The 24,258-nt window shown below is 42.1% G+C and overlaps 1 long non-coding RNA gene across 1 annotated transcript; it reads right to left on the bottom strand.

The window, feature by feature from the left end:
- Positions 1–3,216: 3,216 nt before the first annotated feature.
- LOC116356619 (uncharacterized) lies at positions 3,217–8,811 on the bottom strand. The gene is made up of 3 exons (XR_004205031.1): positions 8,599–8,811; positions 8,302–8,390; positions 3,217–4,075 (listed from the first exon to the last, which is right to left on the bottom strand). It is a non-coding gene; the product is annotated as an uncharacterized LOC116356619 (long non-coding RNA).
- Positions 8,812–24,258: the final 15,447 nt, after the last annotated feature.

The raw sequence follows: 24,258 nt of genomic DNA on the forward strand, positions 1-24,258 counted from the left end.
AGGGCATAATGTACATACAAGGGTATGTTAGGATGTGAGTAACAGTGGAGGTAAACCTAGGCGTTGAGTGACGATGCCCATAAGCTTGACACCTGTAACAACGCAACATCAAAACTCAAAAAACAGACAATGACTATGTTTCACCACTCTCGGCACCCTGTCCCCATTCGTTTAACGCAGAGTGCCTTCTCCCTCTGACCAGCAGAAAAAACATGCATCACAAGACCACTTCTGGTTACCCTCACCGATTCCACAGTATCCAAATATGTTTTCACAAAACCTAAAACTACAAATGGATCAGCCAAAAGGCAAGGGTCCACTTTTTCCAAAAACTTCACTCCTGCTGTCACAGACTCATCTTTATCCTGACTCTCGGTGCAAGCCTCGGGCTCCGAGAACTTCACCACACCTACCATCTCCCTTTTTTGCCACCGTTTTTTAAACGACTCAAGCCTACAGTCTTCCTCCCTGTCTCTCAGACCTCCATTCCTCCTCCGTATTACAAGTATACATCTGCTAATACTGCAATTCTCCTGAAATACATGTTTTTCTTGCTTTCTCAAGGGACATCATTTAACCGGCTTTCACATCTCTGTACAATCAGCACAAACCCCTCAAGATGTAGTGCTCAACAGTGCATTCCACAGAAAGCAGCTGCTTTGTCTTGATGTTATTCTTTATCAAAAGCAAACGCAACGCTTTTCCATTTCATAGAAGCGTGCTATTCCAACCACCATCCCAGTTTCTGGGTCGTCACCATAGACCTCCGCCCCATCTCTCAAGAAAACACCTCATCACTAAGTGTTGTATCATTATGCTCCTAGTTTTGTTAGGCAGACAGACTACCAATTAGACTGCACATATGGGTTGCAGGGAGACAACAGTGGACTAGAACGAAGTGAGCTACATTTAAGAACAACAGAGTGCGAATGAATACCACAAGAACATTGTGTCTGTTGTAGTGTTGTTTTTGGAGAGAAAACACGGGAAGAACAAAAAGACTGATATGACTGCGGCTTTCTAAATCTTCGAATACAAACATTCTTACATTGATGTACAGTATAAGGATTAAAATATGATGAATACAATTAAACTTATTGATCTTACGTATTGAGGCCCAAAATATTGTGAATATTAAATGGCCATTGACATTCTATGCCGTTTGTTTCCTGTTAATCTAGAAAAACAAACTTTGAATCAAATCAACCTGACAATGACAAGGTAATACAATTATTTCTTAACAGAAATTTTCACAGAAATGTTGTTAGAAATTCTATATAATATATTCTATATTCAGTGCCAGGACATGTAGGTGAGTGTCTTGTTCAACCTTGCAGCACTGCTGAAACAGCACAGAAGAGTACCGGTCCTGTCCTTAACTAATCAGGCTGGGGGAGATGGGGGAAGCTGGGGGGAGTGTGTCCTTAACCAATAGCTAGGCTCATTCTGTGAAGGGGAGGCTGGGGTTTACCGGGAGAGGACAGGACCATGTCCTCAACCAATGGGGAGGCTATGATTTTTTTTTTGGGGGGGGGGGGGGGGGGGGGTGGAGAGACAGCAGGACAGGTCTTGTCCTTAACTAATGGCACAGTTATGCAAAAGCCCCCATCGGCTGGCCAGCTGACCCTCTCCACACCATTCCTCACACACAGACACACAAATGCTTACACACACATGCACAAACACACCACTCTCTTTCAACCCATAGAAACACCACATGATCATTTTCCCTGAAAAATAACTAAGCTCCACTTCACCCTTCCAAAACTCTCTCTAGGCTGGCTACTGTCTGGTCTGTCTGTCTGCAATCGCGGGGGCATAAGCACTTCAGATCATACAGGATTAACATGGATTTTCCCAACTGTCCCTCATATATCTGGCTTGCCATAGGCGATTTTACTTTTTGATCCACATAATCAAGTCAACAGTTACATACTGTACCTTTCATGTATGTCTCTACCACTCTGGTCATGTCCTCATGGTGTAAATTAGCTGTTTTGTCTGGTTTTATACTTTAATACCTCCTCAGCTTTGATTTCCACCTGTATTTGAGCATCCCTATGTCTGAGTTGATAATGATCTTTGTTTGGTTGGATTCAAAAAAGTGTGAAATCACTGACTGATTTTGTTGATCTTATCAAGAAATACAAACGCTGAACATTCAGTACATTTTCTATGACTGACTCCAGTTGCCCACAGCGTTTAGCCATTATTCAAGACAATGTCAAGTTTGTATGAGGCTAGCACTGCACCTAAACAAGTCTAAGCACAAAATAGTGTTATCTTCATGAGTGGATGATTTGTCATCAATTAATAACCGCAGTTAAAGTTCAATAAACCTCTATTAAGGTTAAAAAAGGTTTATTTTTATTAGTAACAAACACAGAGAGACAGACTTTTGGTACTGGTGTCTTGTGACTTGAATTTCATTAATCTGATGACTGTTATTTATTTAATCCACTAAATATGTTTATTGTTACCTGATTAAATTAATCATGTGACAATTAACTCAATAGGAATTTGGGGCACCACAGAAGAAGTTGTTTAACGAGTTACCATCTCCTGAATTTATCTCTAGAAGATATATAAGTTATATATAAGTTATAGATTATATAGATTGATAACTTATTAATCTCATATCAGTCTCATTCTGAACAGTTGTAACCTTCTTGCTGCCTGCCATCCAGGACCTCTACACCAGGCGATGTCAGAGGAAGGCCCTAAAAATGGTCAAAGACCCCAGCCACCCCAGTCATAGACTGTTCTCTCTACTACCGCATGGGAAGCGGTACCGGAGTGCCAAGTCTAGGAGAAAAAGGCTTCTCAACAGTTTTTACCTCCAAGCTATAAGACTCCTGAACAGGTAACCAATGGTTACCCGGACTATTTGCATTGTGTGCTCCCCCAACCCTTCTTTTATGCTGCTGCTACTCTGTTTATCTTATATGCATAGTCACTTTAACGATACCTACATGTACATACTACCTTAATAAGCCTGACTAGGTGTCTGTATATAGCCTTGCTACTCTTTTTTCAAATGTCTTTCTACTGTTGTTTTATTTCTTTATACACACACACACACCTTTTTTTGGCACCATTGGTTAGAGCCTGTAAGTAAGCATTTCACTGTAAGGTTTACACCTGTTGTATTCGGCGCACGTGACAAAAAAAACATTGATTTGATTTGATTCCCAAAAACCCCAGCCTTGCACATTATTCAGTACTACACAAATTGATTTAGTCATTTATTTACTAGCTAACTAAATAATTACACAGAATACACACTTACATGAGACAAAGGTCCCTGGTGGACTGACAAGATATGAAGGCTTGTTACAACATAACGTTAGAGGGGAGAGAGGCAGAGAGAGGCAGAGAGAGATTAAGGGAAAGAGACACTTATCGTACATTTGGAAACTACGCTCACAGTAACCATTTACTTTGCACACGAACCACCGCTCGTTGGTAGTAAGAAAGTTATGTATTTATGTGTTTGAATGCCGTTCCTCATCTATCTCTGTTGAAACCTAACCTTCTGGAAAGGGTTTTTGTTGGCCTTTCCTGTGGGCCACTTGTACACGCTCTGATTGTCCACCAGAGGTCACAATGTCCTTCTTCTTAGTTGTCCGGTCCCATTTCCTCAGAGCTACTTAGCTGTACTTGTGATTGTCTGAGAGGATTTTTATCCTTTCTTCCTCGGGTAGATGGTGAAAGTTCCAAACTCACTTTACACATGCATCAGCCCAGCCCCCCCCCCCCCCCCCTTCCCTGTTCTATGGGTGAGTGAGGGCCTGGTTATTTGTCAACCCCTGCCAAGCTGATCTGAGCCACTGGACCCTCACATGTAGCCATGATAGTCCTCCTCTGATGGGTTCAACCTTCTGCAAGTTGCAACCCACCATAAAAATGACCACAAGTTGTCCTGGTTTGTGGATCATATTAGCAGTCCCCTTCTGCTGGTTTACCCTGGTAGGATTTCTGCAAACTGTAGACCTCCGCAAGAATGGCCAGGGGATGTCCTCTTTGAGGAGCTCCATTCCGTCCGGTTGTCCAAACTTGTGGATCTAGGATGTAACTTAGACAGACGTTAACAACGCACTCACCAACACACTCACTAACAACAATCACCAAATACATCATTACATTTCTTCCCCAAATGAGCGGCATTGTGGCACTAACTGGTGTTATATGGGGAACTTGTATGTGGCTCTATCACTTTCTAAGTGTCAAAGAAAATGAAACAAATGAATAAAAGCATAAACTAAATATTTACAAAATATAGTTACCACACCTTAATCATCTAATGGGAATATATTCTATATACGTCCACGCTCTTGGCTAAATGACTCTATCATGACATTTTGTCTAATGTCACATCTAGGACGAAACTACTTAGGGGTGTGTTGCTTATGGCACCATCCTAAGTTGATAACTACATGATAAGCCTACAGCTGTAAGGCACCAGCTTTGGACAGTCTACAGGGATGACCTATGGACCCGTGGGGAGAAACGGGTGATTCATGTAGCTGTAGAGTGAAAGGGCTTCAGAGTAAATTTGTAACTTTACCAAGGCTGGTACTTTGCTCGAACCCTTAAGTGATCCTAGTATAATTCCTCTTTAAATGTTCCATTGTTCATGTGCGTATATGCTTGCACATGCCGAGGGAAAGAAAACCAAGTATCATAGCAGGCTGCAACCTGTTCAGAATGAGTCTGACTTCATCAGATAACTTCAGTGTCATTAACTGTGTCTCTGTAAGAACTGGTGCCGACCTCAAGTCATATGCCAAGGGGACCTCTAGTGGTTTTCCTGCAAGTCAATGTGTCTTACACCATTGTAGTGGCGATAGGTATGAAGGAGTCTATCTCATAGCTATGTTATCCATGGAGGGGCTAACCTCGTGAAGGAAGTACTCTATAAGCACTGAACCAATCGTTGTGGTCATTGTTCATGACTACTAGTTAACTTTCCTCCTGAATGGAGGGTTCTATTTGTTAGCGGCATGTGTGTTATCCATCAGAAGAGTGTTTTGGAGACGCCCTTCCACGTGTTGCAATCTGAGTGACTACTACCTCCTCTGTTGCTGTTATCAATGGCAATTTGAATTGATAGGTCTCTAACCTTCTTACTGATTGTGGTTGGACTGACTGTTGCTGGCATTGGTACTGGTACCCAAAGGAACCAGCTTCCCTACCAATTCATTCAGAAATGTTATCCTACCAGAACGAATGATTAGAGCATTTTACTAGTTGCATTGTAGTTGAGACTACACATAGAACAGAATGATTATTGTCACCATTTTGTTTTTGGAGGTGGAAAGTCCACTTTTATGACCAGTGTGGTATACCTCAGTGATATATCAGATGTATTCTTAGGTTAACCCCGTCGAGGGTCTTGTCTGCTCCTCTATTTTCTCATGGGGAAGTTTACAACAAGATTTGTTTCCTGATCAGGCAGTCTCGTACAGTGTTGGACCCGTTGTACGAGTTGTCAGCAGCCACGTTGTTACTAGACTGGCTGTAATCTTTCAACCAAATCTCCTGGTGTTTGTGCCTCAAAACGCTGAGACTGTCTTGGCCTGCCAGTCACCAGTTGCATGTGGCAACTGTTCCATCACCTGCGAACTGAGACAAGGATGTTTTTCTGCGATATGTCATCGGGTCAGTGGCAGGACTGATGTCATCAGATGGCATAGAAAGGGGTTAGATTCCCTTTCAAAGTGGAAAGTGTATAATGGAATGCAGAGTTCACTCTGCACGTTGATGCTTTTATTCCTGAGATGGTCGCAGTGCTTGCGAAAGTGTCTGGAGGACAAGAGAAGTTAATCTAATGACAGCATCGCATGCCTCCAAGAAGGAGGGAAGTTGCTCACTCACAGTGACTGCTGGCTCGAAATCATGAAAATAAGAGTCAATCAGGTTTGCTGATTGAATGTGATGAGATATGTTAATATCTGCTTGAGTCCGATTCCAAGAGGTATCAAAATGTCTCTTGCCCAAGGGGTTCTGTTGACAGATACTCCTTGTGGGTGACTGTCCATCAAGTCTGCTCCGAGTAGCAGATTTTCAGTTTTGAGGCTGGTAACATAGTGTGAACAAGCGATATGTCTTGGAAGTGTAGTTTCAGCATGAGTTGCATTGTGAGAGGCGAGGTAGTCTGAATGGAACCTCGAAGTTCAGTGTCGCATCGTTCTGACACATTGGGTTCAAAGCCCTTTTTAGATCATTGAACAATGTTAAGCAGTCACAGGTTTAGCAGTCCTCCAGGACTGTTTCCAGGTATGGCCTCTGAGTTGGGTTTTTGTTGTCATATTCCCCACAAAGTGGAGTGAATGTTGGTATCGACGTGATGTGTCAATTGTGTTCATGTTTAAAAGAGTGGAATTGGCTATTGCGATGTTAACCTTGTGCTTCGCAATATTTGTATCTGAGTCAATAGTCAAAGCATGTGGGCTTGTTTCTTGATCAAGAGGGCCCTGCATAGGGTCTCAAGTGACAGCGGAAGTCATTTGATTGTTTACGTGCTTGCTAATGGAGTTCATTTTTGCGGACCTGTTGTCCAGCAAATCCACACCTAGTTATGGTGACTTACCTTTTGCCCTTTTCAAAAAAAAATTGGCGCTTTTGTACTGGTATTAGCCGAGCTTCTAGAGATTATTGGTCTGTTTCGGTCGCCATTGAACCTTTACCATTTTGACTTCGTGTGGGTGGGGTGCAGGAACGTGGAGGTCAGGTTGATTGTAGTGGTAGTCATTTTGCTGACGACATACTTTACAGCTATTTTGACCGCGGTGGTTACTGGTATCGTGATAGATACCTTTTGTTTTGCGTCATCACTCAACGCTCCTATCTCTGTTAACACACCCTGTAACTGGAGTGACTTCTCCTGTTCAATCTTTAAAACCTGAGCTGTCAGGGCTAATAGCGCGGCTCACTTTTGATGCCTCTAAAGCTGTGCTCGGAAACTCTTAGTACTGAAATTGGTAAACCAACATGGGCTGTAGGGCCCAAGTAGTTAATGAATCGGGGATACATGTTCAACAGAAAAATGTATTGAATGGCAATAGCTCTTCCATTCCTGTTTCAGTGAGTAGGCCAAAGTGAGGTGAATGAAGCCAATGATAGTTTGCTTGTGGGTGTTCATTCCAAGCTTGTTTGACAGTGTTAGCTGTCCTGTTTGCAAGTTGATGAACCACTGAATTCTATTTTCAAAGCCGTGGCAAGTTTTGCATAGTCGTTTTGCACGTGTTGCTGTTGTAGACGGATTAACCTTGTCATGTGTCTATTCGACATTGCATTCAACAGGTAAAGCCTGTCAGTATAGGAAGCGTTCGGGTAGCCATCCAAGGCGTCTTCTATGTCTGTTAACGTCTCGCTTGGCTTCCCTGGAACGGGGACAAAGGTGCAGATGTTTTTGACGATTTTGTCAAGGCGTTCCTTGCCAAGTGGCTTTGTTGGCGAGGAGGCACCATACTACTCTGTGCCGAATGTCCAAGAGGAGAAGACTGAGGGACACCTAAGAGAGGCAAAATCCGAAAACTCTAGTTGTCGTCACTCCTTCGTGTACCAAGCTCCAGGTGCTTGGTTAGGTAGTCACAATGTACCGCGGGACTGTTCTGGAATTCCTCCACATGGTACCTAAGGTATATAGATATTCTGCTACATTGCAGAGTCCACTTTGGCATTTGGAGTACTGATTATAGACACATAAGTGTCACACTGGCTCCGTTCGGCCTCATACTTATCTGTCATTGTTTGCAGGTAGAGGTCTTGTTGCAGAGCGAGAGAGTCAGTTACGAGATTCTCTGATTGCTTGGAGATTTTTTACATCTTTCTCACCCGGGTTCTCTCATCAATAACTTGATCAGCGACTTCATTGAGTTCTGAAAAAACTAGTTGTTCCGGTGGATGATGAGTTTGTGCTTGTTTGTCGTTATAAGTATTTATCATGACTTTTAATTGTTCTGTTTTTAAACAGTTCCATGGCTAGCAGTATTTTTCCCTTTTCTGCTATCTGGGAATTAAACTTTAATTAACCTGAAAGTGTTGCTGTGTCTAGGTTAAGATTGACATGTCTCATGGGTTGGAACAAATGAATTTGTTCCCTATCCAAATGAACAACCTGGCAATTTAACTTCCTTGTTCCATCTAATGAGACAAAAATATCCAATCAGTTGAGATTGGTTGGATATTATTTAAGTGTAACCAGTTGTTACAAATGTGAGAAGACGTTGGGCGTCAGTGGATTTCTTTTCATTATTAAACATTTCTGGTGATTATTCACCACAAGAGGTCACTTACCACTGAAAACTGAAACCACACGGAATTCCTGCAAAGGCGGGACTTCCGTCAATACTGGATAAGTACTGTAGGAGTTGGGCTTCAATGAGCTGGCAAAAGCAAATGTCATTGATTAATCAATGTTAATAATTAATCATACCTGTATAGGCTATCAGGAAATTAAACTTGAATTAACCTGAAAAGAGAGAGACAAAGGGAAAGAAACACTTATCGTACATTTAGAAACTACGCTCACAGTAACCATTTACTTTGCACACTAACAACCGCCCATTGGGAGTAAGAAATGTTTGTATTTACGTGTTTGAATGCCGTTGTTACGGTCTTCATCTGAAGAGGAGGCGAGAAGGATCGGAGGACCAAAATGCGGCGTGATACGCGTTCATGTTGAATGTTTAATTAAAGAAAGAACTGAACACTGAAACATTATACAAAAACAGTAAACAAAATAACAACCATGAAGCTAATGCGAGCTGCGCTAAAACAAGCCATCAACATAGACAATCACCCACAAATAAACAGTGCAACCCAGGCTACCTAAGTATGATTCTCAATCAGAGACAACTAATGACACCTGCCTCTGATGGAGAACCATACTAGGCCGAAACATAGAAATACCCAAATCATAGAAAAACAAACATAGACTGCCCACCCAACTCACGCCCTGACCATACTAAATAAATACAAAACAAAGGAAATAAAGGTCAGAACGTGACAGCCGTTGTTCATGATCTATCTCTGTTTCTCTCTCTCTAACGTAAACATGGGCACCTTCATAGATATTATCCTGACCAACTTACCTTCCAAATACACCTCTGCTGTTTTCAATAAGGATCTCAGCGATCACTGGCTCATTGCCTGCATCCGTAATGGGTCCGCGGTCAAATGACCACCCCTCATGACTGTCAAACGCTCCCTAAAACACTTCTGCAAACAGGCCTTTCTAATCGACCTGGTCCGGGTATCCTGGAAGGATATTGACCTCATTCCGTCAGTAGAGGATGCCTGGTTGTTCTTTAAAAGTAATTTCCTCACCATCTTAAATAAGCATGCCCCATTCCAAAAATGTAGAACTAAGAACAGATAGTCAGATTGGTTCACTTCCGACCTGACTGCCCTCAACAAGCACAAAAACATCCTGTGGCGTACTACACAATCATTGAATAGTCCCCCGCAAATATGCCGCTTTTTCAAACATAAATTTGCATCCCTCAGCTCTAACTCCAAAACGTTCTGGGACTGTAAAGTCCATTGTGAAGAAGAGCACCTCTTCACAGCTGCCCACTGCACTGAGGCTAGGAAACACTGTCACCACCGATAAATCCATGATAATCGAGAATTTCAATAAGCATTTCTCTACGGCTGGCCATGTTTTCCTCCTGGCTCCAAAAGCTCCTCATGAACACAGTGGAAACATTGGTCCTGTGCCAAATGTCATTGACAGATTTTAAGGAAATGGAGCTACTTGCCCGCAGCTACTTGCCCAAGCCTCCCCAGCTTCTCCTTCACCCAAATCTAGATAGCAGATGTTCTGAATGAGCTGCAAAACCTGGACCCCCGTACAAATCAGCTGGGCTAGACAATCTGGACCCTCTCTTTCTAAAACTATCCGCCGCCATTGTTGCAACCCCTATTTCTAGTCTGTTCACACTCTTTCGTATCGTCCGAGATTCATAAAGATTGGAAAGTTGCCACTGTCATTCCCCTCTTCAAAGGGAGAGAAACTCTAGACCCAAACTGTTACAGACCTATATTCATCCTGCCCTGCCTTTCCAAAGTCTTCGTATGCCAAGTTAACAAACCACTGGCCATTTTGAATCCCACCGTACCTTCTCCGCTGTGCACAGGTGAACCTCAGCCACACTCAAGGTACTAAATGATATCATAACCGCCATCGATAAAACCTGGCCAAGGCTTTTGACACCGTATTCTTATCGGCAGACTCAATAGCCCTGGTTTCTCAAATGACTGTCTCGCCTGGTTCACCAACTACTTCTCAGACAGAGTTCAGTGTTATCCGGACCTCTGGCAGTCTCTATGGGGGTACCACAGGGTTAAATTCCCGGGCCAACTATTTTCTCTGTATATATCAATGATGTCGCTCTTGCTGCGGGTGATTTCTTGATCCACCTCTACGCAGAAGACACCATGCTGTATACATCCTACCCTTCTTTGGACACTTCTTTCGGATCATTGGGATGCTAGTGTCACACCTCGACAACATCCAGTGAAATTGCAGAGTGCCTAATTCAAATTACAAAAATAGTAATAATTAACATTCATGAAAACACAAGTGTTATACATCGGTTAACTTCTTGGTGACAGGAGGCAATATTTTCACGTCCGGATGATATGCATGCCCAAATTCAACTGCCTGCTACTCATCCCCAGAAGATGAGATATGCATATTATTAGTAGATTTGGATAGAAAACACTCTGAAATTTCTAAAACTGAATCATGTCTGTGAGTATAACAGAACTTATTTAGCAGGCGAAACCCAGAGGACAAACCATTCAGATTATTTTTTTGAGGTCACTCACTTTTCAATGGGAATCAGATTTCTAAGAGACCTTCTTGCAGTTCCTATCGCTTCCACTGGATGTCAGTCTTTAGAAATTGGTTGAGGTTTTTCCTTTGTGTAATGAAGAAGTACGGCCAACTTGAAAGAGGGTCACTTGAAGTGTACTGTTAGATAGAGGCGCGAGACCAGAAAGCATGCTACAGTTTGTTTCTCCTGTATTGAACACAGATCATCCCGTCTTCAATTTTATTGATTATTTACATTTAAAAAGACCTAAGGTTGTATTACAAAAGTAGTTTGAAATATTTAGGCCAAGTCTACAGGTAACTTTTGAGATTTTTTTGTAGTCACGTTGCTCAAGTTGGTTTTTATGGATCAAACGCTCCAAATAAATTGACACTTTGGATATATATAGACGGAATTAATGGAACAAAAGGACCATTTGTGATGTTTATGGGACATATTGGATATATTTATATTGGATACATATTGGATACATATTTTTATTTCTGCGTTTTACGGAGGTGTTATCCTCAGATAATAGCATTGTTTGCTTTCGCCGAAAAGCCTTTTTGAAAGCTGACATGTCTGGATTCACAACAAGTTTAATTCGATTTAATGAAAGTTTGAACGTTTTAAAGTTTTTTATAGTAATTTATTTGAATTTAGTAAAATTAGATTACTAAAAATATTATATAGCAAAACACAGCTTAGCTTGTTGTTAATCCACCTTGCGTGTCAGATTTCAATACAGCTTTTCGGTGAAAGCATAACAAGCGTTTATGTAAGAACATCTCTCTCCGTAGACAAACACCTAGCAGCCAAGTAGATTGGTCACGAAAGTCAGAAAAGCAATAGATTAAATTGCTTACCTTTGATGATCTTCGGATGTGTGCACTCACGAGACTCCCAGTTACACAATAAATGTTCCTTTTGTTCCATAAAGATTATTTTTATATCCAAAATACCTCCATTTGTTTGGCGCGTTATGTTCAGAAATCCACAGGCTCGAGCGGTCACAAAAATTCCAAATAGTATCCGTAATGTCCGCAGAAACATGTCAAATGTTTTTTATACATAGTTAGTGGATTAAATAAATAAGTCATCAGATTAATGAAAGTTGAGTCACAACATTTGTTAGAGATGTTCACATGGCATGTAGCATCCCACATGCTAAAAATGATTCAGACAACTACAAAAAAAGAGGATATGAATTAGTAATGACTATTTACTCAGATTTGAGCTCAAGTCCATTCTAACCAGACAGAACAAAACACGTCGCTGAGTGTAGGCTTAGGATTTATTTACTGTATATCTGATGATCAGTCTGCAACACAATAAGCACGCAAGCACACAACACACACAAGCAAGACAGACTGTAACGCTTGTCTTCGTCCTCCTGTGACGGGGAGTAAGAAATGTCAAACCAATGCACAGCGTGGTAGGTGTCCATATTGTATTTAATATGAATACTGAACACTTGAACAAAAACTAAAAAACGACAAAAACGAACAGTCCTGAACAGTGAAGCAAAACACAGAACAGAAAATAATCACCCACAACTCAAGGGTGAAAACAGGCTACCTAAGTAGGGTTCTCAATCAGGGACAACGATTGACAGCTGCCTCTGATTGAGAACCATACCAGGCCAAACACAGAAATCCCAAATCATAGAAAAAAGAAAAAGAACATAGACTGCCCACCCCAACTCACGCCCTGACCATACTAAAACACAGACAGCACAAAGGAACTAAGGTCAGAACGTGACACAGACACATACCTCTACCCCTATAGTTTATTGGAACTATAGAACAAAAGATTGTCACTTCTCGTTCTGTACATACAGTAGTAGTGCTTAAATGTTCTAAGCATAAAACCAACTGGCCATTCACTCTAAAGAGATCCATCTATTGTGAAGGTGGACACATAGATTTTCATTTCAAACATTGTCAAACTGTAAGCATCACTCACAACTGGTCTGAGACAACTGCTCTGAGAAAACCATAGCAAAAGCAGTACCAACAGTTTTTAAAATATTCTGTAGGCTATCAATCAATCTTTGGCCAAGACAGAAAGCTGCTGCTCCTCCATTCCCTATTGTGCCATAACTAGGAAAAGTGACAACAATGGATATGGATCAGGCTAGCTGTCATTGAAGAAGAAGAAGAAGGTAGTTGGAAGAGGTGGAGAAGGCGGAAAGGAAAAGGTGGGGGAGAAAGAGGTTAATGAGGAGGACGAGAATGAGAAGGAGGAGGAGTTTGTTTGGCATGACAATGAGTGACATTGAGTTGACATGATATCACAGACTGGCAGTGAGGCTAGAAGAGGAGGAGGAAAATGACAAACACTTGGTTCAGCAGTGTCTGGGATACTCCTCCTTTAAGTACACAACCCTTCAAGGGAGCGACGCCTGCCTGTAATGACAAGGCCATGAAATCCATTACTAAAAAGAATTGCCGATCCGCAGAGATTCCTACGCCTAGCATGCTAGCCAAAACTCAAATTAGACAGCGCAAGGCTGTCAATGGTGTATCAAGCCCACACCTGGCCCTGGCCCTGGTCTAGCTGTCTAGGCAGGGCTGCCAAGTGGCCCTGATTAAAAGGGAAAAGGGTGACATTTCAGACGCACACTTAGATCCTGCAGGGATAATGGCAACCTGGCACTTAGATACTGGAGTTCTCAACCTGACCTGAAACCTCCTGCCAATCGATCACGATCCTCACCATCTTCCCAAAGCCTAGCTGGTCCTAAGCTTGTCAAAAATAAAATGTTATTGGTCACATACACGTTATTAGCAGATGTTATTGCAGGTGTAGCAAAATGCTTGTGTTTCTCACTCCGATGGTGCAGTAATATCTAACAAGTAATATTTAACAATTTCACAACATATACCCAATACACACAAATCTAAGTAAAGGAATGGAATTAAGAATGTATAAATATATGGACGAGTAATATCAGAGCGGCATAGACTAAGATACATTAGAATTGAATAGAATACATTATATACATATGAGATGAGTAAATGCAAAATATGTAAACATTATTAGTTGTTTAAGTGAGTTATTTTATTTATTAAAGTGTCCAGTCATGATGAGCTTGTGTTAAAATTTTTTATATAATTGAAAAACTATTATTTTCCTTCCCACGGATGTAAAAACAATCCAGCTACAGTAATGGCTGGAATATGATACATCCTGTGCCTTCGTTTCAGACCAGACTAGCCTAGATACCTTCTATCCCAGGGCCAGCGTGGAACTGAGACAATGGCAGGCATGGAGCCAACCAGGGATTGTTCAATCACTGGTCTGGAACCAGTGATAGCTCTAGAATGTTGTATAGAATCTAGAATTACAGCCATCAATCATCGGTCTGGAATCAGGCAACGTTATGGAATCTGGATTCTCAGCCATAATCACTGGTCTCCACACTTGAGACCTCCTATGTTGTGGGATATGGAACAGATTGGCTCCTCTACCTGAATAGATGCTAAAGCAACTAGCCGTATGACTTGCAGAATGAGAAAACGGGGGCCATTTTGTAGCTAAGGTCTATTTGTGGCATGGACGATAGCTGGCATTGTGAGTAATGTAATGTTTCATGTCTAGATTAAGTATTGACTGTGAAACATAGCACTCTGAATGTAACTGAAGAGATACTGTAATCCCTATGGACTGGTGAGAAGCCCAGGGGAGAGAACAAGGAAGACATTCTTACCTCACAGGAAGCTGGATATTTGGGGAACCATTCTGTTGGCCTATATTCTATACTGTATCAATTCCTATTCCTATCATAATTCTTTATTTAATTATTTTCACTGAGCACAACCAAGCCAGGGCACTACCCCCAAAATGTTCTTGTTAACATTCTCGGTTATGCTTAAACATTTGAAAACATCTAATTGGCTGTTCACTGTTTGTTACAGAACAGATCAGTCTCCATTGAAGATTGTACTGCCTTTATATATCCTCATTATTTAATTAGCCCACAATCACTTGCAAGCAGACACTGGCAGGCAGCAGCAGACAATTTACATAGCTTGGCACGAATGTGCCTTCTTAAAACCTGAAATGACATTTGACTTCAAAGCTTCAGATACCCGCTTGCTGCATTCCTATCTAAATGGTAAAGCAGGGATGGACTGGTCATAGGGTAATTCTGGCAAATGCCAGATAGGCACCCTGGGCTAAAGATGGCCCAGCCCATCTAAAATGTGATAGTTTTTCTGTGCGAAAGGATCATTATTTGGCTAATGATGGGGTTTTTGTGCAAAAAAAGGTCTGTGTGGCTTCTTAACCTGTGCCTGAGCATTGTGTGTGTGTGTCTGGGCTTGAGGAAACAAATCTGCCAGTGTGATCGAAGTGCTTGGGCTGATTTATGGTCCCAGTTCGGACCTTGGGTCAGTTTAAAAGCCCTGTCAGTCTGTCACTATGACGTTTATCAGCTACACATTTCTTTGTGTTGATAGCCTTACCCAGACACCTGACTGGCCAGACTGGGGTTTGCCCTTTGGTCAATTTCAGTATTACTTTCAGATATACGCAACACTCCTCTCCCTCTCCTCATTAGCTGAAAAGCATCCCCTATTGAGGAAACAATTGCTGTGTGTTTCTGTGTGCATGCGTGCGTACTTGAGTGTGTGTTGGCATGCAAACTAATCCACCAAACAACCCCAGCTGACAGGAATGAAAATAAAAACTGAGAAAATCAAGGGATGTTTAAATTATGATAACACTGGGAAGCTTGCATAATAATTCCCCATCACACCCAGATAGCTACTATCTGAGCTAATTCCCTTCTTGGTGACACATCAGACAGTTGTTTGGGATATGTTTATATATGGTATATTTTTGCTGTACAGTGTACAATACATTTTGCTGTATATATGGTAGATATATGGTACATGGGGGAATCATTACCCTTTGAAAAAATGCTCTCTGGCTCCAAAAATACCAATATTCTATCCAAAGAATGTTATGGACTCCATGTTTCAAATTCATACTATCTTTTGGGCCAGCAGCATACCACCCTGCATCCCACTGCTGGCTTGCCTCTGAAGCTTAGCAGGGTTGGGCTTCGTTGGTCCCTGGATGGGAGACCAGATGCTGCTAGAGGTGGTGTTGGAAGGCCAATAGGATGCATTCTTTCCTCTGATCTAAACAAAATATCCCATGTCTCAGGGCAGTGATTGAGGACATTGCCCTAAATTCCCATACCATTATGGCCACCTAATCCAACTTCCAATTGGTTCATTCTTTCCCCTGTAACTATTCTGCAGGTCGGTGCAGTAAATGATCATGTTTACCTGGTTAAATAAATCATGTATTCAGAAAGTATTCACTCCCCTTGACTTTTTCTGTCACGAATCCCGTTTCCTGAGTCTGATATTTGCCAGTGTTCTGTCCTGGAGTTTTTTTTCCGGCGTCCTGGAACGCACCCTGTCTGGTTGCCGGGCAATGTAGCCAGTTGGGAGTTCTGATTACCCGCACCTGTATCCCATCAGCTATCTGCACACCTGGTCCTGATCATCATCTCTCCTCTTCATAAGCCCGGACCTGACAACCATTCCCTGCTGGATCGTTAGCCATGAACAGTATGTTGTGCCATAGTATCAGCCTCAAGTTGGATAGAATTTGTTTTGTTGTTTTGTACGTCTTGCTTGCCTTAAACTTACCTTCGTTTGTTCTGGCTTCAGTTACTCACCCGGATCATTTACCCCATTCACGCCTGGTCGTCGGAGGATTCCGCTTCCCCATTGGATCCACCTATTTACTCCCATCAACTCACCACTGCTGCCCGCTACGCCACCTGGATATATCTACCCATTCACATTCACGTGTAAATAAATACTCACCTTCTTCCTACTCTCCTTGTCCTGGTCTGCTTCTGGGTTCAATTTTGAAGAAACGTGACATTTTCCACATTTGGTTTACAATTCAAATGAATGTAATTATCATTTTTTGTCAACGAAATACTCTGTAGTATCAAAGTGGAAAAAATATATAAAAATTTATGGAAAATAAATCACTGTCTTGATTAGATAAGTAATCAACCCTCTGAGTCAATACATGTTAGAATCCCCTTTGGCAGCAATTACAGCTGCGAGTCTGTCTGGGTAAGTCTATACAAGCTTTGCAGACCTGGATTATACAATAAATTGGTTGTTAATCATTGCTACTCAGCCATTTTCATGTCTTGCCAAATATTTTCAAGTCAATTTAAGTCAAAACTAACTAGGCCACTCAAGAACATTCAATGTCAGTGGATATTTGGTCTTGTGTTTTGGGTAATCATCCTGTTGAAAGGAGAATTTGTCTTCCACTGTCTGTTGGTAAGCAGATTGAAACCAAGTTTTCCTCTAGGAGTTTGACTGTGCTTAGCACTATTCTGTTTATTTTTATCCTCAAACTTCCTAGCCCTTGGCGATGACAAGCATACCCATAACAAGATGCAGCCACCCCCATAATGCATGTTTTGCAATATTTGTTCTTCTTTTCACTGTCATTTGTTAGTACTGTGGAGTAACTACAGTATTGTTGATCCATCGTCAGTGATTTCCTATCACAGCCACTAAACTCTAACTGTTTTAAAATCTACATTGGGAATGAGACCCTGGTCTCAATTGGGCTACCCTGAATACAGAAAAATTGGTCTCATGGTGAAATCATTGAGCGGTTTCCTTCCTTCCCGGCAACTGAGTTAGGAAGGGCACCTGTATCTTTGTGTTGACTGGATGTATTAATACACTATCCTAAGTGTAATTAATAACTGCACTATGCACAAAGGGATATCATTACACAGGTGCACCTTGTGCTGGAAACAATATAATGCTGTCTAAAATGTGCAGTTGTGGCACACAACACAATTCCACAGATGTCTCAAGTTTTGAGGGAGTGTACAATTGGCATGCTTATTGCAGGAATGTCCACCAGAGCTGTCCACCAGACAATTAAATGTTAATGTCTCTACCATAAGCAGCCTCCAATGTCATTTTTGATAATTTGGCAGTACGTCCAACTGGCCTCACAACCGCAGACCATTTGCAACCGTGCCAGCCCATGACCTCCACATCTGGCTTCTTCACCTGTGGTATTGTCTGAGACCAGCCACCCGGACAGCTGATGAAACTGTAGGTTTGCACAACCAAAACATTTCTTCACAAACTCTCAGAGACAGTCTCAGTGAAGCTCATCTGCGTACACGTTGTCCGGACCAGGGTCTTCACTTGACTGCAGTTTGGCATTGTAATCGACTTTAAATGCTGACCTTCGATGGCCACTGGCACGCTGGAGAAGTGTGCTCTTCACGGATTAATCTCTGTTCAACTGTACCGGGCAGATGGCGTCGTGTGGGCGAGCGGTTTGCTGATGTCAATGTTCTAAACAGAGTTCCCCAATTTGGCAGTGGGGTTATGGTTTGGACAGGCATAAGCTATGGACAACAAACACAATTGTATTTTATCGATGGAAATTTGAATGCACAGCGATACCGTGATGAAATACTGAGGCGCATTGTCATGTCATTCTTCCACCGCCATCACCATGTCATCATGTTTCAGCATGATAAAAGGATCTGTACACATTTCCTGGAAGCTGAAAATGTATGTTATTCTATGGCCTGCATACTCAAGACATGTCACCCATTGAGGAATGTTTGAGATGCTCTGGATCGACGTGAACGACAGCTTGTTCTAGTTCCCGCCAATATCCAGCAAAATCACACAGCCATTGAAGAGGAGTGTGACAGCATTCCACAGGCCACAATCAACAGCCTGATCAACTCTATGCGAAGGAGATGTGTTGCGCTGCAGGAGGCAAATGGTGATCACACCAGATACTGACTGGTTTTCTGATCTATGACCCAACCATTTTTTAAGGTACTGTGACCAACAGATGGATATCTGTATTCAAAGTCGTGAAATTCATAGATTGGGACCTAAATTAATTTATTTAAATTGACAGATTTCCTTATATGAACTGTAACTCAGTAAAATATTTGAAATTGTAGCATGTTGCATTATATTTTTAGTTCAGTGTAATTCTAATGTTTATTCAGTTTATGGATTGGTCATGAGCAGTCTTTCTCTTTTGGGGTCGAGTTGATTCAGATCCAACAACAGAAAATGATGCTTGTTGGCTTCATCTGTATGCTCTTTTTGTTTTTCTTGTGTCTGTAATACTAGGTTGCAAGTGACTCACTTTCTCTCCAGCTCCAGGGCAGCAGGGTCATTTGAGTAGGCGGGATTCTTGCAAAGACACACATGGCCCAGAAGGCCAGCCCAAGGAGTCTCAGGGCTAAACCCCTTTGTTTTTGTTCAAAGTGAAAACACTACACAAGAAAATGGGGAGGCATATGGTCGCCAACTCCATGCAGAATCCAGCTTTAATAGAAATCCCATCCAACCATGTTTACAAGTTTGAACACTGGAATGTGAGATGTAATCTACACCTCGATTAGGCTGATAGAAATCCTCATTATTTTGTTCAATGATTTTCAATTTGAGCTTCTGTGAGGACAGACGCTGGAGAGGAGAAGCAAGTACAGGGAGTGTATTAATCAATTAAATAATAATGTATATATATAATATATATATATATAATATATATATATATATATATATATAATTAATGTAATTAATTAATTAAATAATATTTACGTCCAACGTTTCGACAGACAAGCTGTCTTCATCAGGGTAAACAGCAACCAACCATTATGGACCATTCTGTTTTGATCTAAATATGAGCATAGCCCTTGTGATCATTATATGAGAAGGAGACCGTGTACTGGTGTACTTTACAAAGAGTTTGGACAGACCTATTCATTCAGGGGTTTTTCTTTATATTAACCATTGTCTACATTGTAGAATAATAGTGAAGACATCAAAACTATGAAAAATACATATATGGAATCATGTAGTAACCAAAAAAGGGTTGAACAAATCAAATTCTTCAAAGTAGCCACCCTTTGCCTTGTTGGCAGCTTTGCAGACTCTTGGCATTCTCTCAACCAGCTTCATGATGTAGTCACCTGGAATGCTTTTCAATTAACAAGTGTTGAATTTCTTTCATCTTACTGTGTTTGAGCCAATCAGTTGTGTTGTGGCAAGGTAGAGGTAGTATAGAGAAGATAGCCAGCCCTATTTGGTAAAAGACCAATACCACATTTTTAGAAGAACAGCTAAAAAAAAGCACGGAGAAATGACAGTCCATCATTACTTTAAGACATTAAGATCAGTCAATCTGGAAAATTTCAAGAACTTTAAAAGTTTCTTCAAGTGCAGTCGCAAAAACCATCCAGCGTTATGATGAAACTGGCTCTCATGAGGACCGCCATAGGAAAGGAAGACCCAGCGTTACCTCTGCTGTAGAGGATAAGTTCAGTAGAGTTAACTGGCTCTCATGAGGACCGCCACAGGAAAGGAAGACCCAGCGTTACCTCTGCTACAGAGGATAAGTTCAGTAGAGTTAACTGGCTCTCATGAGGACCGCCATAGGAAAGGAAGACCCAGAGTTACCTCTGAGGAGGATAAATTCATTAGAGTTACCTGGCTCTCATGAGGACCGCCACAGGAAAGGAAGACCCAGAGTTACCTCTGCTGCAGAGGATTTTTTTAAAATGTTTTCATTTCACCTTTATATAACCAGGTTGGCCAGTTGAGAACAAGTTCTCATTTACAACTGTGACCTGGCCAATATAAAGCAAAGCAGTGCGACACAAACAACAACACAGAGTTACACATGGAATAAACAAACATACAGTCAATAACAAAATAGAAAAGTATATATACTCTACAGTATGTGCAAATGAGGTAAGATAAGGGAGGTAAGGCAATAAATAGGCCACAGTGGCAAATTAATTACAATTTAGCAATTAAACACTGCAGTGATAGATGTGCAGAAGATGAATGTGCAAGTAGAGATACTGGGGTGCAAAGGAGCAAATAAATAAATAACAGTATGGAGATGAGGTAGATTGGATGGGCTATTTACAGATGGTCTATGTACAGGTGCAGTGATCTGAGACCTGCTCTGACAGCTGGTGTATAAAGTTAGAGAGGGAGATATGAATCTCCAGCAGCAGTGATTCTTGCAATTTGTTCCAGTCATTGGCAGCAGAGATCTATAAGGAAAGGAGGCCAAAGGAGGAATTGACTTGGGGTGACCAGTGAAATATACCTGCTGGAGCACGTGCTACGGGTGGGTGCTGCTATGGTGACCAGTGAGCTGAGATAAGGCAGGCTATCTCTGCAGTAGATTGCAACTCCACCCCCTTTGGCAGTTCTATCTTGTCGGAAATTGTTATAGTTAAGGAAGGAAATTTCAGGGGTTTTGGTGGCCTTCCTTAGCCAGGATTCAAACACGGCTAGGAGATCCGGGATTGCAGAGTGTGCTAAAGCAGTGAATAAAACAAACTTAGGGAGGAGGCTTCTAATGTTAACATGCATGAAACCAAGGCTTTACGGTTACAGAAGTCAACGAATGAGAGCGTCTGGGGAATGGGAGTGGAGCTAGGCACTGCAGTGCCTGGATTAACCTCTACATCACCAGAGGAACAGAGGAGAAGTAGGATAAGGGTATGGCTAAAGGCTATAAGAACTGGTTTTCTAGTACATTCAGAACAGAGTGTAAAAGGAGAAGGTTTCTGGGCACGGAAGAATGGATTCAAGGCTTAATGTACAGACAAGGGTATGGTGGGATGTGATTACAGTGGAAGTAAACCTAGGCATTGAGTGACGATGAGAGAGGTATTGTCTCTAGAGACACCATTTAAACCAGGTGAGGTCACCGCATGTGTGGGAGGTGGAACAAAAGGGATAGCTAAGGTGTATTGAGCAGGGCTGGAGGCTCTACAGTGAAATAAGACAATAATCACTAACCAAAACAGCAATGGGAAAGGCATATTGACATTAGGGAGAGGCATGCATAGCTGAGTGATCATGGGGTCTAGTGAGTAGCTAGGCCGACTGGAGACACAGCAATTCAGACAGCTAGCGGGGCCCGGAATAGCAGACTAGCAGATGGGCATTCAGGGGACGTCATGACGGAAGAGTCCGTCGTAGCCCCCTCGGGCGTTTACGTCGGCAGACCAGTCATGAAGGATCGGTGGGGCTCCGTATTGGCAGTAAAAGGGGTCCAGGCCAATTGGCAAAATAGGTATTGTAGCCCAAGGAGTGGCTGATGGCCCTCTTCAGCTAGCTGGGAGATGGGCCTAGCATAGGCTAGCTTCAGGCTAAATGGTGATTGCTTCGGTACAGAGACGTTAGCCAGGAGTAGCCACTCGGATAGCAGCTAGCTAGCTGCGATAATCCAGGTGAAAAGGTTCAGAGTTTACGGTGGGGAAAAGAGTTCAGTATGTTCTAGGTTGAATCTCGCTGTGCAGATTGGCAGTAGTTGTCTGGGCTAAAGGTTAGCTGATGACCGCTTGCAGTGACTAGCTGACTATCTTGTTCCGGTTCTAAATTAAAGAAAATAGCAGATCCATACCACATTGGGTGAGGCGGGTTGCAGGAGAGAATGCTGGAGTTGAGGATTAAAAATATTTTAAGTATATATATATATATATACGAAGAAAATGCAAAGAAAAAAGATACGGGACACGACAAGACAAAGATGCCTGACTGCTACACCATCTTGGATATGGATAAGATCATTTGCATTACCAGGCTCAGAAATTGGTAATTAACTGCACCTCAGAATGCACCACAGAGTTCAAGTAACAAACACATCTTAACATCAACTGTTCAGAGACTGTGAACCAGGCCTTCATTGTCGAATTGCTGCAAAGAAACCTCTACTAAAGGACACACATAATAAGAGAGACTTGCTTGGGCCAAGAAACATGAGCAATGGACATTAGACCAGCGGAAATCCATCCTTTGGTCTGATGAGTCCAAATTTGAGATTTTTGGTTCCAACCGCTGTGTCTTTGAGAGACGCAGAGTAGGTAAATGGATGATCTCTGCATGTGTGGTTCCAAACATGAAGTATGGAGTAGGGGATGTGATGGTGTGGTGGTTCTTTACTGGTCACACTGTCTGTGATTTATTTAGAATTCAAGGCACACTTAACCAGCATGGCTACCACAGCATTCTGCAGCGATACGCCATCCCATCTGGTTTGCGCTTAGTGGGACTACCATTTGTTTGTCAACAGGACAATGACCTAAAACACACCTCCAGGCTGTGTAATGGATATTTGACCAAGCAGGAGAGTGATGGAGTGCTGCATCAGATGACCTGGCCTCCACAATCACCCAACCTCAACCCAATTGATATAGTTTGGGATGAGTTGGACCAAGGAGTGAAGGAAAAGCAGCCAACAAGTGCTCAGTATATGTGGGAACAACTTCATGACGGTTGAAAAGCATTCCAGCTGACCTCATGAAGCTTGTTGAGAAAATGCAAACGGTGGCTACATTGAAGAATCTCAAATATAAAGTATATTTGTACTTGTTTAACACTTTTTTGGTTACTACGTTATTCCATATGTGTTATTACATAGCTTTGATGTCTTCTCTATTATTCTACATTGTAGAACCTAGTAAAAATGAAGAAAACCCCATGAATGAGAAGGTGTCCAAACTTTTGACTTGTACTGTATGTGTTCCAGAGTAGAGACCCATGCTAGCAACTGTAATTGAGTACTGGCGGTGTCTGCTGTGGCAGGTGGGAAGGTGCAAGTTAACTGAGCTTTACCTAGCAAAGACTTATAGATGACCTGGAGCCAGTGGGTTTGGCGACGAATATGTAGTGAGGGCCAGCCAATGAGAGCATACAGGTCGCAGTGGTGGGTAGTATATGGGGCTTTGGTGACAAAACGGATGGCGCTAAGTAGAGTGTTGGGGCAATTTTGTAAATGACATCGCCGATGTCAAAGATCGGTAGGGTAGTCAGTTTTACGAGGTTAAGTTTGGCGGCATGACTGAAGGAGGCTTTGTTGTGAATTGGGAAGCCGATTCTCGATTTAATTTTGGATTGGAGATGCTTAATGTGAGTCTGGAAGGAGAGTTTACAGTCTAATCAGACACCTAGGTATTTGTAGTTGTCCACATATTCTAAGTCAGAACCGTCCAGAGTAATGATGCTAGTCGGGTGGGAGGATGAGGGCAGCAATCGGTTGAAGAGCATGCACTTAGTTTTATTAGCATTTAAAAGCATTTGGAGGACACTGAAGGAGTGTTGAATGGCGAAGCTCGTTTGGAGGTTTGTTAGCACAGTGTCCAAAGAAGGGCCAGATGTATACAGAATGGTGTCGTCTGCATAGAGGTGGATCAGAGAATCACCAACAGCAAGAGCGACATCATTGATATATACAGAGAAAATAGTCTGCCCGAGAATTGAACCCTGTGGCATCACCATAGAGACTGCCAGAGGTCCGGACAACAGGCCCTCAGATTTGACATACTGAACTCATTCTGAGAAGTAGTTGGTGAATCAGG

Source organism: Oncorhynchus kisutch, linkage group LG23, assembly GCF_002021735.2.
Source record: "Oncorhynchus kisutch isolate 150728-3 linkage group LG23, Okis_V2, whole genome shotgun sequence".
Lineage (NCBI taxonomy): Eukaryota > Metazoa > Chordata > Actinopteri > Salmoniformes > Salmonidae > Oncorhynchus > Oncorhynchus kisutch.